This window comes from Phascolarctos cinereus, unplaced genomic scaffold, assembly GCF_003287225.1.
Source record: "Phascolarctos cinereus isolate Bilbo 61053 unplaced genomic scaffold, phaCin_HiC Scaffold_726;HRSCAF=1367, whole genome shotgun sequence".
NCBI classification, from domain to species: Eukaryota; Metazoa; Chordata; class Mammalia; order Diprotodontia; family Phascolarctidae; genus Phascolarctos; species Phascolarctos cinereus.
The window spans coordinates 320,857,196-320,872,382 of record NW_027556098.1 but is presented as its reverse complement, the minus strand read 5'-3'; the positions used below and the strand labels follow the sequence as shown (position 1 = coordinate 320,872,382).

The 15,187-nt window shown below is 41.4% G+C and overlaps 1 protein-coding gene across 1 annotated transcript in view; it reads left to right on the top strand.

The window, feature by feature from the left end:
* The window catches only part of GAB2 (GRB2 associated binding protein 2), a 258,560-nt gene that overhangs the window by 111,496 nt on the left and 131,877 nt on the right, over positions 1-15,187 (top strand).

The following is a 15,187-nucleotide window of genomic DNA, read 5'->3' as shown; positions in this document are numbered from 1 at the left end:
AAGAACTTAAAAACACCTTAGGAAGCAAATACTTAGTGGATAGGTTGGGAATCCGAGAGCAACACCCATGTAGAACATAAACTCTTTGGTGAAATCTTACAGAGAAGGATGATTAAAGACTGAGATGAGAAGTATTGCTTCATAAAATGTCAAGAAGCAATGGGAGGGGAAAAAAAACTAAAAAAAGTTTGGCTAGAGTCTCAACTAAGCAAAAATCATTGCAAGGGCTTTTTTCTTCTTCTTTTTTAGGTAATTGGAGTTAAGTGACTTGCCCAGGGTCACACAGCTAGTAAGTGTCAAGTGTTTGGTCTGAGGCCGCATTTGAACTCAGGTCCTCCTGACTTCAGGGCCGATGCTCTATCCACTGCGCCACCTAGCTGCCCCTTGCAAGGGCTTTTAAGGATAAAACTAGAAGGACAACAAACAGACAAAAGATGAAAAAGATCAGCAAAGATTTTTCTAATGAATTCTTTTCACCATAAAGAGTGGAGTCATTCTATTTGGACTCTAATCACCACAGTCTCAAATCTTCTTCTTGATAAGGTAGAAATGTTTCTGAAGAAAACAAAGATGGGAAAAACAGCTATGCTAGACCAAGAATATACTAAGGAGGTTTAAGCTGGAGATGACAGAATTTTAAGAGCACTGAAGAATTTTTTCTTAGTGTATCTGAAGGAGACAAAGGGAGGAAAAACAGATGTTATTTATTAGTTAAAAAAAAAAGACAATTGAGTGAATTCTTCTAGTTCTTTGCTGTAATGAAAAAAGTTGCCATAAATAATTTTGTACATATGGGTCTTTTCCCTCTTTATTTGCTTTCTTTGGGACAGAGGCCTAGTAGTCCTATTGCTACATCAAAAGGTGTGTGCACTTTACTGATTTTTTGGCATAGCTCCAAATTGCTTTCCAGATTGAATGAACCAGTGCAACAGTGTATTAATGTGCCTATCTTCCTAAAACTGTCATCTTTCTTTTTTTGTCCTTTATGCCAGTCTGATAGGTATAAGTTAGAACAGGGGTGGGGAACCTCAGTTGTTTTAATTTTCATTTCTCAAATTATTAGTGATTTGGATGATTTCTTCCTTTGCAAACTGCTTAAAATCTGTTCCTTATCTATCTTGGATATCAGACCACCGTCATATCATAATTTGCTGTAAATGTTTTTTTCCTTGCTAAGCATTTCCCTTCTAATTTTAACTGCATTGATTCTGTTTATGCAGACACTTTTCAATTTTATGTAACCAAAATTCTCCATTTTATTTCCTGGGATATTCTCCATTCCTTGTTTGGATTGTCTCTTCTTTTATGATAGCTAAAAAATGTGTTTCTGCCTTTGCTTCTTTAATACGATCTTTTATTTCTAGATCATGGATCCATTTGAAGCTTGTCATGGTATATGGTGTGAGATATTGGTCTGTACCTAATTTATGCCAGACTGATTTCCAGTTTTTCCAGTTGGGAGTCTTTGGGTTTTTCAAACATTATGTATGCTGCCATGTTTGTTTACTTCTGTGTGTTGTGTACCTCATCTGTTCCATTAATTGACTTTGCTCTTCTTTGTCATATGGTTCAACATCAGAAACATCCATTTCCATTTGCTTTGTCTCTACAACTGGACCTATCTGACTTGCAGCTGAAATCTCCTATAATTATCCTTCCTCTGTTAGAATGTGGGAGGCGGCTAGATGGCCCAGTGGATAGAGTGTCAGGCCTTGGGGTCAGGAAGATTCATCTTCCTGAGTTCAGATCTAGCCTCAGACACTTACTAGCTGTGTGACCCTGGTCAAGTCACTTAACCCTGTTTGCCTCAGTTTCCTCATCTGTAAAATTGAGCTGGAGAAGGAAATGGCAAAGCACCCCAGTATCTTTGTCAAGAAAACCCCCAAAAAGATCACAAAGAATCAGACATGGCTGCAATGACTGAACAACAGCAACATTAGAATGTGAGGAGAGACTGTCTTGCTTTTCTGGTTGTCTCACCAGGGCTTGCACAGAGTCAGGAGTTAATAGATGCATATTCATTCATTCATTCATTCATGTTGAGCTGAAATCCACCTCCTTGTAACTTCTACAAATTGGTCCGAAGTGAACCAAGTCTAATATTTCTTCCCAATCATGATGACAGCAACAGCAATAATCATAGCTAATACTTAGAGCACTTTAAGGTCTGAAAAGTGATGTACATGTACATATATATGTGTATGTGTGTGTGTGTGTGTGTGTGTATATATATATATATATATATATGAATATAAATAAAATTTCACATCATCCTGACAAGAATTCTGTGAAATAGTTGCTCTTCTAATTTAAACTCGGTTCTTCCTGACTTCATACCCCATCCCTCTATGCTCTGTGCCACCTTTTTAGTTGAAAGAACAAAGGTCTAGGTAGGAGTTGAGAAACCTAACTGCATTCTGGTTTTGCCCGAGGCTTCCTGGGTGGCCATAAGCAAGTTACTTTACTTCTCTGAAACTGTGTATCATCTTTTATGAAATGGAAAGTGAAACAAGGTGACTTCTGAGATCCTGATCAATTTAAGACTCTTTGAGACTAGCTATGTGAAGGGCAAGTTGCTTTATATCACTCAGCCTTGGTGTCTTCTCCTTAGAAATGAGAAGGTTGTCTTGGGTCTCTTCCAGCTTTGAAATTCTCCGAGACTGGGGTTGTGATTTGGCAAACTATTTAACCTCTCCAAGATCCAGTTTCCTCCTTTGTAAAATGGGGAATCATCTTCGCCTCATCTACTTCACTGAGTTGTGAAGCAAGCAGTTTTTTGTCTTTTGGGTTTTTTTGCATGAGGCAATTGGGGTTAAGTGACTTGCCCAGGGCCACACAGCTAGTGTCAAGTGTCTGGTCTGAGAGCACATTTGAACTTAGGTCCTTATGACTCCAGGGCCGGTGCTCTATCCACTGTGCCACCTAGCTGCCCCAGCAAGAAGTTTTTAACCTAATGCCACCAAAACATTTGCCAAAGTAATTTTTATTACTTAAGTCCACGATTTGGTGAACACAACAGGACTTCTCTTGGTCTTAGTTTGTTTATCTGTTGAAGGAGATCCACAAAATAATCCCCAAGGTCCTTTCCATTCTGAATCCTGTAATCTACATATAAGCCGTTCCATTTGGGGCGGGGGGGGGGGGGGGGGAGCGGCTGCAGTATCGGACCTGCGGGACTCTGTCCTTTTTCCTTGGTCTTCCCCAGGTTTGTGCAAACTCGGGTCCTCCCCCCACCCCTAACTCAGCTTTCTTTCTAAACACAAACCTCTCTTGGCTCTCTTCTCCTCTTCCCTCCTCCTCCACCCTCCCCTGCTCTGGGGCACTTCATCCCTGCCTGAATCTAACATAAATATTTAATCTGATCTATTCCTCTTCAGTTGGAGCTCTATTTATCTTACACTCATTCTTCCGCCTGTAGTCAGCAAAGTCAAGTCGGTCTTCAATGTTTCACACCTCTAGGGCAGAGACTGGGCCCTGGGATTTTTCTTGGGATGGTTCCCATCATGGCACCACGAGCACATTTGGGCACCCAGGCGTCTGGCCAAAGGGAACTTCTCCTCCTCTTAGCTCCCCAAGGATGCTGGTGGACTTCAGTTCTGTAGCCATTTAGCAAGCATCAGCAGTAAAGGTCAGAACTACAGAGAGACAGTAGAGTGGAAAGAATTTTAGTCTTGCAGTCAGGAGGGACCCACCTCTGGCATATGAGCTGTGTACAGGCCGTGAGCAAGCCCTTTCTACCCTTCTGTGTCTGTTTTAGCGTTTGTAAAATGGAAAAAAAAAATCAGACCAGTACTCTTTACCTCTTTGGGTTGCCCTGAGGAAAGAGCCTTATAAACCTTAAAATATTTAAAATGTAAACTACTACAGTTATCGTTTCCACATTTTAACTTTCCCCATTGTGGTTTTGATGTACTGTGGGTCAGCATAAGAAATTAAATGGGAATTTTTTGGTAGTTTTGTGGAAGCCGTAGATGATGTGCAAAGGTCAACAGATGACATGGAAAAAGTTTAGAAACTCAGAAATGCATAAAATATTTGTATAGTATTGTATAATATCAACATATTTTATCTTTTAATACCATAATAATTCAGACTTCTTCTCTGGTATAAAGGGAGCGCCAGAAAATTTTCCATGGATTTGGGGTAACTATATACTACTACCACTCCTGCTGCTGCTGCTGCTTCTGCTACTACCACTACTCTTATTATTACTAGGTTTCTAGCTGTTGTGATTTCTGTTTGGTTTCATGAAGCTTTCTTATACTACCTTTTAAAAAAATAATTGCTTATCCAAGGAATACTGAATGTTAGACATGGAAGAAACTTTAGGAATCTTCTAGTCTAGCTAGGTGGTGCAGTGGATAGAGCACTAGGTATAACATAAGGAAGATCTGGGTTCAAATCCTTCCTTATATACCTCTTAGCTATATGACCAAGTCATTTAACCTCTGGGCCTCAGTTTTCTCATCTGTGAAGTGAGGGGGTTGGACTCAGTTAGGTGGCACAGTGAAGAGAGCACTTGACTTGGAATTAGGAAGACCTGAGTTCACATTTAACCTCAAACATTCTTTCTTACTAAGCTGTATGGCCCTGGGCAAGTCATTTAACCTTTGTCTAACTCAGTTTCCTCATCTTAAAAATGGGGATGATATAACAGCACTTTTTGTGGTGGCAAAGAATTGGAAATTGAGAGGATGCCCATCAATTGGGGAATGGCTGAGCAAGTTGTGGTATATGAATGTAATGGAATACTATTGTGCTATAAGAAATGATGAATAGGCTGACTTCAGAAAAACCTGGAAAGACTTATATGGTCTGATGCTGAGTGAAGTGAGCAGAACCAAGAGGACTTTGTACACAATAACAGCCACATTATGCAATGACTAAGATTGTTAAAATGAACCCCTCTCAGCATTACGGGGATCTAAGACATCTCCAGAGGCCTCGGGATGGAAAATGCTGTCCACATCCAAAGAAAGAACTATGGAAGTTGAATCGCTATCACTTATTTTTACCTTCTGTTGAGTTTTGTTTCATCTTCCTGATGGTTCCTCCTATTGGTTTTAATTTTTACTTACAACTTCACTAATGTGAAAATATGTTTAATGGGTATGTAAATGTAAAGCCTATATCAGATTGTGTGCCTTCTTGGGAAGGGTCGGGGGGAGGAAAAGGGAGAAAAATTTTCAACTCAAAAGCATATGGAAGTGATTGTTGATAAATCAAAATAAATTAATAAGAAACAAAAAAATGGGGATGATAACAGTGCCTACCTCATAGAGTTGTTGTAAGAATTAAATGAGGTAATATTTGTGAAACACTTTCCAAACCTTAAAGTGTTATATAAATGTTATTAGTAGTGGCATATTATTGTTGTTGTCGTTTTGTTTTTATTGTTGTGCTTCCTTCCATCTCTAAATCTGTGGTCTTTAATTTTCAAAGGAAACTAGAGAATGAGTTGCTAAGGGTCACAGGGTTAGTCATTGGGAGAGCTGGGTCTTTAGCACAACTACAGAGGGCACTGCTATAAATGGAGGAAAGCTGAGGGGGACCCTCACACTGGGTACATTCACATCTGCAGTACTCTCCTGCTTCAGCTATTAAGGACCTCGCACAAGTGTTGTTCTCTCCATTTTGGAGAGGCAAAAGGTGACTTGTCCAAGGTCACACATCCAAGAAGTGGCAAAGCCCAGACTCGAAAGTCTCTAGAGCGCATTTCCTACTCTCTCCCATTGCTTTATCTGATCAGGAGGCCGAGAAGGTCTCCTAACTTTGGAGGTTTCTAGGAACAGCCCCATGTTGTCTATCTGAGGTTGTGCTGAAAGAAGGGGGTAGGGAAGAGGCAGCTGGTGACAAGAGGAAAAATAACACAGCCCCCACTATTGTAAGGGATGAGGTCGTTGGGATAATGCTTCTAGGATGCAATGAAAAGAGCTATTCTTCCTTCTTGTTTGTTGGGCTTCCAGGGCTCCAGCCCGGGAGGGGCCAGCCCTCTGGCCCTCTGCTCCAGCCGGATGCTCCTGTTTCTAGCCCCAGTGCTGAATTATTTCTTATGGGACTGCGTAGGGATGGGAGGTGGGAGGATATCATGGCAGCTGAAACAGATCCTCTTTTATGCCTATTTCCTCCCCATTGAGCTGCTTGCCCTGGAGCTGCCTGCATCTAGAACTGGTCTCAGTCTGTTTGCAAAAATCATGTATGTGATTGAAGGGTCTTAAGGGTTAATTACAGTTCTCCCTAGGGCATGCTGTGCTCTTGCTGAAATCGAGAACCATAGAGCTGGGAGGAACCATTTCAACATGGAAGGTCAGAGCTGGGATGAAGGCCCTTTGAGCACAGAATATTAGATCTGAATGGTAGATTCAAGATCCTGTAGTCCAACAAACCCTAGGGATAGCTCTGTCACTCATATGACTAACTATTAGGTGTCATAGGTCCTGGAACTCATATGTAGTAGAAAGAATTCTTGATTCAGAGTCCAGAGATCAGATTATGGCTGTGCCAATTACTATCTGCATGACCTTGGGCGAATCACCTGACCTTTCCAGGATTCAGTTTCCTCATGTAGAAAATGTGGCAGCTGTACCAAATAATGTCTAAAGATGCTTCTGTCTCCAAAATATTATGCTTTTCTATTTCTGAAATGATGCTCTGAAAGTAGATGTGACTTCCAGGCTGGTGATGTTGAGATCTTTTCTTTAGGAAGCAGAACAACTATTTGGTGTTGGTAGTTTACCATGTGTAAATTGAGGGGGGGAGACACTATTTCTGGAAGCTCTGACCTCATTCTGCAGGTTGGATCATCAGAGGTTGGGTGGTTGTCTACTTCGTCTTCCTTCAGAGTCTAGGAGTACCTCTAAAGGGTGTGTGTGTGTGTGTGTGTGTGTGTGTGTGTGTTCTAGAGTATAGCTTCTGTGATCTTACTGGTGTGCTTCCCTCCCAGATTACCAGTTGATATCAATTAGTTTGCCAGATTTAATTAAACTTTTAGAAATGGTTATTTACTATTCTGGAATAGTTGGTGCAAAACATGCTTCCCAAATTCAGGGATACACTCTAACCTAAATATGCAGAGAGAGTCTCTGGGAAGAATAGGCTTTAACTTGGAACATATGTGGCAAACTCACAGCTCCCACAGGGGTCCTTTTCCTGAGGTCCTAAAGATGTTTCCTTTACATCTGGTTGAACTTTTCTACTGGGCTTCTTGTAGGATCTTGAATCTGCTTTTTCTCTTTGAGTTCAGTCTTTCCTTGGCTACAGATGAAGACCATCCTGCTGCTGTCAGCTGTTTGGCAAAATTTTCTGGGCCCCTGAAGTTTACAATTTTAGCCATGGGGAGATGATGTTGATGAGTTAAAGTCAAGGTATCATCCTCAGGTGATGATTCCTTTTAGGGGTGACTCTTATCTCTACTGCAAAGCACTTTGCTGAATCCTGAAGTAATGACTAATTCCCTGAACCAATCAGAAAAGACTTTCTGTCATTTCATTTCATTTCATCCAGTGACTTTCAAGGGCTATTCTCACTTTAGAATAAGGTCTTTGATTGAATGGAGGTGTCTAAGCCTTGTTAACACCCAGTGATATGATTGATCTAATTAAGTTGTCTTCTCACGTGTTTAATAAAGACTTAGCATCTCATCACTCCTTAAGTGGAATTGAGTAATTGATAGACTCAGTGACCAACTGGGGGGGGACCTCCCCCATTCTCTCTCTCTGCCTTTTTTCTTTTTTTAAGACAGTAGTGAAGGCTGATGTGAAACTTTGGGGTGGGAGGATAAAGTGGGGTATGACATTAGACTTTTGAGGAGACTTTGCAATGGAAGTAGTCTTGATTTGGTGGAAAGCGTATCATACTGAGTGTAAGCAGACATAGCCAGGTTCTTGTCCTGAGGCCCTCAGAGAAGTTTATTTGTCTGTATGAGCTAACGGCTTCCCTTCCCTTCATAGGAAGCTCTAACATTCTATGTTATGAGTTATAACATGAGAGACCAGTGGGCAGGGTGTGAGAATAAATCCAGAAATGAATCTGAAAGTACTTGGAATTGATTTTCTTAGCAAATGCCAACAATTTGTACCAGCCTAGTTCTTAGACTCCCTTCTCTGGGCCTGACCTCAGAGGTTAATAAAACAGTCCCTGTTTCCAATAGCATGAAGAAATTAAATGAATTGTTAAGCATGATGAAGTATTTTGGGGGTGTTTCTTCTATCCTAATTTGGCCAAAAAGACACATTAATTCATCATCCCATTCTGATTTATTGAACTATGAGTGATAGATTATAGGAGGTAGCTCAACTTCTTCTGGGTAAGCTTGTAGGGATCTTGCAGCCTGGGAAATAGAGCCCTCTTCTGATCTGAGAGTCGTAAGAGCTAACTTCAATCCCAGCTCCTCCACTTAATTTCTTAAGGGCCTTGGGCAAGTAATTTTTTCTCTGAGCTTCATCTCCCTCATCTATAAAGAGGCGTTAGATATGATGATCTTTAAGGCCCCTTCCTATGTCCTCTGCTCTAAAGGGCCTTCTTATGTGTCATGGATCCCTTTGGCTATCTGGTGGAGCTTATGGCCCTTTCACAGGAAAATGTTTTTAAATGATTAAAACAAAATGCATGGGTTTATAAAGAAAACCAAGGGTCAACAAAAATAAAGATGTAATTTTACTATACCCCCACTCCCAGTTTGTGAAATCTATCCACAGACCACAAGTTAAAAACCCCCTGATCTAGTCTGGGGGTCAGCACCATCATTTAAACCCTCAGAGCCACTATTGCCCAAGCAGTCCCTTGAGTCTTTCTGCTAGGCCGAAGGCACAGCTGAGGGCAAGGCAAAGGATGGAAGAGAGAGAAAAGAAGAGAAAGTATGTATTTAATAACAAAAATCTGCTTAAATAGCATGAGCTAGAAGGGGCCTTAGAGGTAGCCTTTGGTAATGGTTAGAGAGCTGGCCTCAGAGTCAGGAAGAAGTGGAAGTTCAAGTCCCACTCTGGATATATAAATTGGTTGTTTGACTCTGGGCACATCACTTATGTGATGCCAATGCACAAAGTGCCATAGACAAAACTCTTGAAAGGGAAGGGGAAGGGAATAAGCATTCATTAAGCATCTCTTATGTGCCAGGCACTGAAAAGCTAAGACATTGTCAAGTAGGTTAAAAAAGTTTCATTATCAGGAGTTCCTCACATCCTCAACTCATGTAGTGCTACATATGCCATAATAGTTGACTTTTGGTAGCGCTTTATGGTTTCAGTGTACTTTAACACTGGATTTTTCTGACGAGTCTGTGAGCATTATTTTCATATAACAGACCAGAAAACCAAAGTGCTGAGCACAGCAATGACTAATGGTGACTTAGTGACAAAAGCGGGATGCAAACCTAGGTCTACAGGGTCTCAGAACCCTGTGCTTTTCTCATTGCCCCCTTCTATAGACTAGCTACTGGCTTTAAGGGGAGCAGTCATACTATTGAGTATACCTGTCCAGCGAATTAGGAGTAGAAGCCAGGCCTCCATAACATCTGTCTAGTTTTTGTGGGCCTTTTGTGGGCCTCTTTCTTTAGTCTTCTCAACACTGTGCTTTCAATCCCCAGGTAGGTTAAGGGAAGTTAGTTCATGGTAAACCAGAACAGCCCAAATGGTGGTATTCAGTATGACTTCTAGCTGTACTGCTGTTTTATTTCCATTGTCCCAAGGCACTTTTATAATAAATGGCTGAATGTCCATTGTGAAATCCAGCAAAGTGCTTCTTACCTGAGTGTTTCTTAGATTAGGTCCAGCTTTAGCATTACTGGGTAATTTGCCCCATTACTGGATTTTATCATTTTTTTTTATAGTTGTTTCCCATAGTAATGCTAACAGAAACCATGAGAAAGGTGATGTTTCCCTGAAATGTGTGGCTTCTTCCACAAAGACAGTGTCTTTTAAGTTTGGCTAGGTTCTGAATTATGTGCTTCCTCAGCAAATGAGTTATCTATGCCTAGCAGATGGAGAAACTGAGATCTAAATCATAGGATTCAGAACTGGCCAGGGTCCTTTGAGATCGGCTAGTACAACTCCCTCACTGATATATAATAGGGATATGGTAGAAATAGAGTAAGATTTAGAATAAGAGGACATAAAATTTAAATCTAGAATCTGACAGTTAATACATGTGACACTTCAGGTATGGCCACAAACCTCTTTAGACCCCAGTTTCTCTAAACTATTCTAGCTCTAAAGTCTATCATCCTATGAAACTGACACCTAAGAAATATTACAACTTGAGTCCTTATCTAACCCTATCATTTCAGTTTTTAAAAATTAAATTTAAATTGCTTTCAATGAACAAAAATATTTTTTCTCTCTCCCTCCCCCTTCCCTTCATCTTGGAATAGAAAAAGAAAGCCTTTCTAACAAATAAGCATAGTTAAGCAAAATGCAGTTCTTTATTGGTCAACTCCAACAATATATGTCTCATTTTGCACCCTGAATACATCCCCTCTCTTGGGTGAGGGGATAGCCAGGATGTTTTATCACTGGCCTTCTGGAAAGGTGGTTGGTCACTGCATTGATCAGAGTTCTTAAGTCTTTCATTATTTGTCTTTGCAATGTTGTTGCTATTTTATATTCTGGTTTCATTCACTTCCCTCTGCATGAGGTTATATAGATGCTTCTAGGTTTCTCTGAAACCGTTCCTTTCATCATTTCTTGTGGCATGACAGCCTTCCATTACAGTCATATGCCTCAATTTGTTCAGTCATTTCTTAATTGATGGCACTTGCTTAGTTCCCAGTTCTTTGTCACTACTAAAATCTGTTACAAATATTTTTGCTCATATGGGTACTTTTTCTTTCTTTATTTTTTTCTAAGGAAATAGGCCTTGTCATGGTCTCGTCATTTTACATTTGAAGGGTAAAGCATTCGTATAAGTGTCTACTTTATGTAGTGGCAGGCACTGTGCTTGCGACTCTTTTACAAATATTATATCATTTGATCCTCACAACCACCCTGCAAAGTAGGTACAATTATTATTCCCATTTTACAGTTGAGGAAACTAAGGCAGACAGAAATTAAGTGACTTGCCCTGGGTCACCCAGATAGTAAGCGTCTGAGGCCAAATTTGAACTGGGATCTTCCTGCCTCCAGGCCCAGCACTGTGTTCACTTCTTCATCAGCTGCCTCTAGGAAGATATTGCAAGCCCAAAGATTGCTCAGAATTACACAGTGAGTTTGTGGTAAATCTAGTACTGGAACCCAGGTCTCTTGACTCCTGTGTGCTTTGCGCCATGCCACTAAGAGGAGTCTTTAATCAATGTGTATTCCTAGAAATGTACTATCCAGAAGCTCTGTTGTCCTGTACCCTGGTTAGACCACATAAGGTGTGTTATATTCAGATCTGGGCACCCTATTTTCAGAGGGATGTTGATAAACCAAACCTCCTCTTAGGATGGAGAGGCTCCTGGAAGTCATGCTGTAAGAGCATCACTTGAAGGAACTAGGGGAGCGCTTAGCTGGCTTTTACTTTATATCCAACCATTTATTGTGAAAGTGCCGTGGGGCGTGTGCAAAATGGAAATGAGACAGTGCATCTGGGGTCCCACTGTGCCTCATCCCGTCTACTGCCTCCCAGAGAATGGAACTGTCCAAGCACAGGTGAGATGATGCTTTTTAGGGATTTGGGAGCTGGGATTGCTGCTCAGCTAGAGGTTGATATGGATGTAAAGTGCTCTGCTGTCCTTCAAGTGCTATGTCAATGTCAGTATTATTGTTTTTCTTTTTGGGAAGAGAAGATAAGGAGAGACCAGAAAACTATCTTTCAGAATTTGAAAAAATATCTTAGGGAGTAGGGGTTATGCTTATTCTGCTGGGCCCCAGGTTCAGGGAACCAGATTTTCCTGCTTGATAAAGGAAGGACTTCCTAACAATCAGAAATATGTTGTAACAATGAAATATGTTGTTTTGGGAGGTAGTGAGCTCTCCTGCCTCGAAAGAGCACTGGTTCTGGAGTCGGAGGATCTAGGTTCAAAGTTCTATCTCTGATGCTTATTACCTATGAGACCTGGGAACTCCCTTAGCCTCCTTGGGCCTCAGATATGTAAAATGAGATTAGCCTTGGCCTCTGAGGTCCCTGACAGATCTGTGGCTATCAACCTAAGATTCTCTTCTGAGAGACAATGACTCCTTAGCTATAGATTAGAGAAAATGACCTCTAAGGTTCCTTCTAGTTCTGTGATGCTCTGCTTCTGTGTTAGAATTCCAGGCAGCTAGGCCCCTCCCTTGTGTCCAGCCTTCCCCATCCCATTCCCAGAGCAGAACAGAGCCCAGATTCTGAAGGATGGTAAAAGGCAGGGACCCGTCATGCTCCAAAGGTTATTCCCATGCAAATGGAGATTTATCGTTAGTGCCCAGGCTTCTATTATTACTCCTGTAACCATGAGCTAAATTTAAAACTTCTATTCTTGTTCATATGTTCTTGGGCCACGTCCTGATCCCCATCTGCTCACCAAATGCTTCCATTTGGGGTTTCACGCTGTATTAATAAATTATCACATTTATGCAGTATTTTACAGTTACAAAATCCTTTTGCATGAATTATCTAACTTTTTTTCCCTTTCAGAAACCCCAAGGGGGATGCAGGACACAAATTATTTCTCTCTCTTTCTCTTTCTCTGTAGATGAGGAAACTGACTCTTAGAGAAGTGGAGTGATTTGCCAAAGTCACCCATGTAGCAGAGAACAGAGCTGAGATTTGAACCCAGGGTCAGATTGCCACAATCTTAGCAAATGTGGAATCTCTTTCCAGGAGATGATAGAATCAAAGAGAGGCTGCACAGGGTAACGAGAAGAGCACTGGTCCTTCAGTGAAGAGATGTGGATGTGAATTCTGCCTCTCTCAAGTGTGTTGTTCTGAACATGGCTTCCATCATGGTTTGCAAATTGGGAACCATAACCCTTATAGTGTACCTTAGGGTTGTGGGGAAAGCATTTTGGAAACCTTAAAACTCTACAGTGATGGGGATCATTTTTGTGATTGGCAGAGTTAGTCTCTCTGGCTTGTCTTCAAAGGCTGACCCCTCTGGCATCTCTCTTCTGTTCTGGCCTGGTCCTCAGTCCTTGGCTTCAGTCATTGTTAAGGCTCAGTTCAGAACCTTTCCATGAAGAGCATTTAGGGGAGGGCAACTAGGGTGTTGAAGGATCTTACGTCATATGATGGTCAGGTGAAGGAACTGGGTATGATTTTCCTGGAGAAGAAAAGACCCTGGGGAAATATAATCACTGTGTTCAAGCATTTGAAGGGCTGTCATGTGTAGGAAGGACTAGATCTTGTTCTGTTTAGACCAAAACAGCAGAACCAGGAACAGTGAGTGAAAATTACAAAGAGGAGAATTGTGGCTGGATGTCAGGGATGATTTCTTAATCATTAGAATTGTCTAAAAGTGCAGCAGACTGCCTTGGAGATCTTTGAGTGGAGACTCAGTGACCACCTACTGGATGTGTTACAGTAGGGATTCCTTTCATGTACAGGTTGGTCTAGATCCCTGAGGCCCCTCTTAACTCTCAAATTCTCTGATTCTCTGGCTAGGCTGACTGTTTCCTAGAGTTGTTAAGGCTGAAAAATTCATCACCATATGGCTGAACTGGTGATGAGTCTCTGAGCTAGTACACAGGTGATAATCACCCAGTCCATTACCAGGGCCATATTGGAAGGCTTTCCAGATGCATAGAACCTGCCAAACAAAGCTTGTATGCCCTGCTGAAGGTGCCTTTGAGACCTAAGAGTCACTTCCACTCCACAGAGAGGGAACTTGAGGGGAGGCTGTTCTCTACAGCTCACCTTTTATGGATTCCTTTATAACTTAAAAAAAAAAACACTTTCCCCATCCCCATCTTGTGAACAAGGTAGAAGGCCCAGAGTAACATAGTGGAACGAGTTCTGGATTCAGATTCTGAATGCCATGATTTGAATCCCACTTGGGTGACTTAATGACCTGGATGACCTGAACCTCATCACTCTCATCTGTAAAAGAATGGATTTAGACTAGATGATCTCACTCTGTGTCTCTTCTCTTCTCTCTCTCTCTTTCTCCCTCCTTCCCTCCTTCTCTTCCCCTTTCCCTCTCTTTTTTCCTCTTTCTCTCTTTTCCGTCTTTCTCTTCCTCTCTCTCTCTCCTGCAAAGAGCTTGATAGGACAAGACTTGGAGACTCTACCAAAGCAAATTTCATTCCCTGGATCAACTTTTGGGATAATCTCCCTAGAAGGCTTTAGGGTTCTGGTGGTATGACCTCAAACAGCCAAACTAGGACCAATTCAGTTCAGCAAACACTTATTAAGCAAGGGGTTGGGGTCAAGGAGGGGTCACAGGAGAAAGATATTAGCTCTATTATAATAAAAGCCTTTCTAACAATTTTTTTTAAACAATGGAAGGGGTTGTTTCCTGAGGGAATAAATCAGTGTGCCATCACCAGAAGTATTCCATCAGAGGCCAGCTGACCACTTATTGGGAATATTGGAGAAGGTTGACTCAGAATGCTTGATAATATCACAGAATCACAGAGCTGGAAGGGGTCTTAGAAGTCATCTAGTCCAACACCCTGCCTCATTTAGCCTTCCCAATAAATGATGCCTCAGCTTTAGGCAGGGAATCAACATTTTTTGCATCATGGCAGTCTGAAAAAGCCTATAACTACCTCCCCCCACTCTTCTCTGAATAATGTTTTTAAGTGCAAAAAGTAAAATTCACAGGATCACAAAGGAAACCAATATATTGAATATAGTTATCAAAATATTTAATTAAAAAAACCCAACAAGGTCATGGACCTCAAGTTAAGGACCTTTGGCTTCTAGAGCTATGCAAACAAACTTTACCTCTTCCATAATTCAGGGCAGTATTACCCTGGGCACATGTTTCCATTGAGGTGTAGAGGGTTGCATGGGGAGATTCTGGTCCCTGTTGTGTGAGTTTAGTGAGTGAAAGGGAGCCTGTAGTAGGATGATAAGCATTGAATGGGGAGTGAGGAAGGCTGAGTTCTGGTCTGAGTGTTGTTATCATGTAAGCTGGGCTACATATCTTAACTTTTCAGGGTCTCGCCTCCAAAGTAAGAGGCTTAATCTGGATTCTTCCTTAAGGTCCCTTCCAGCTCTGCCATTTTATGGTCTGTAGGCCTAGTTTTAGCCTGGTTTGTGCTCCAGCATTATACATCTAAGTGGGTCAGCC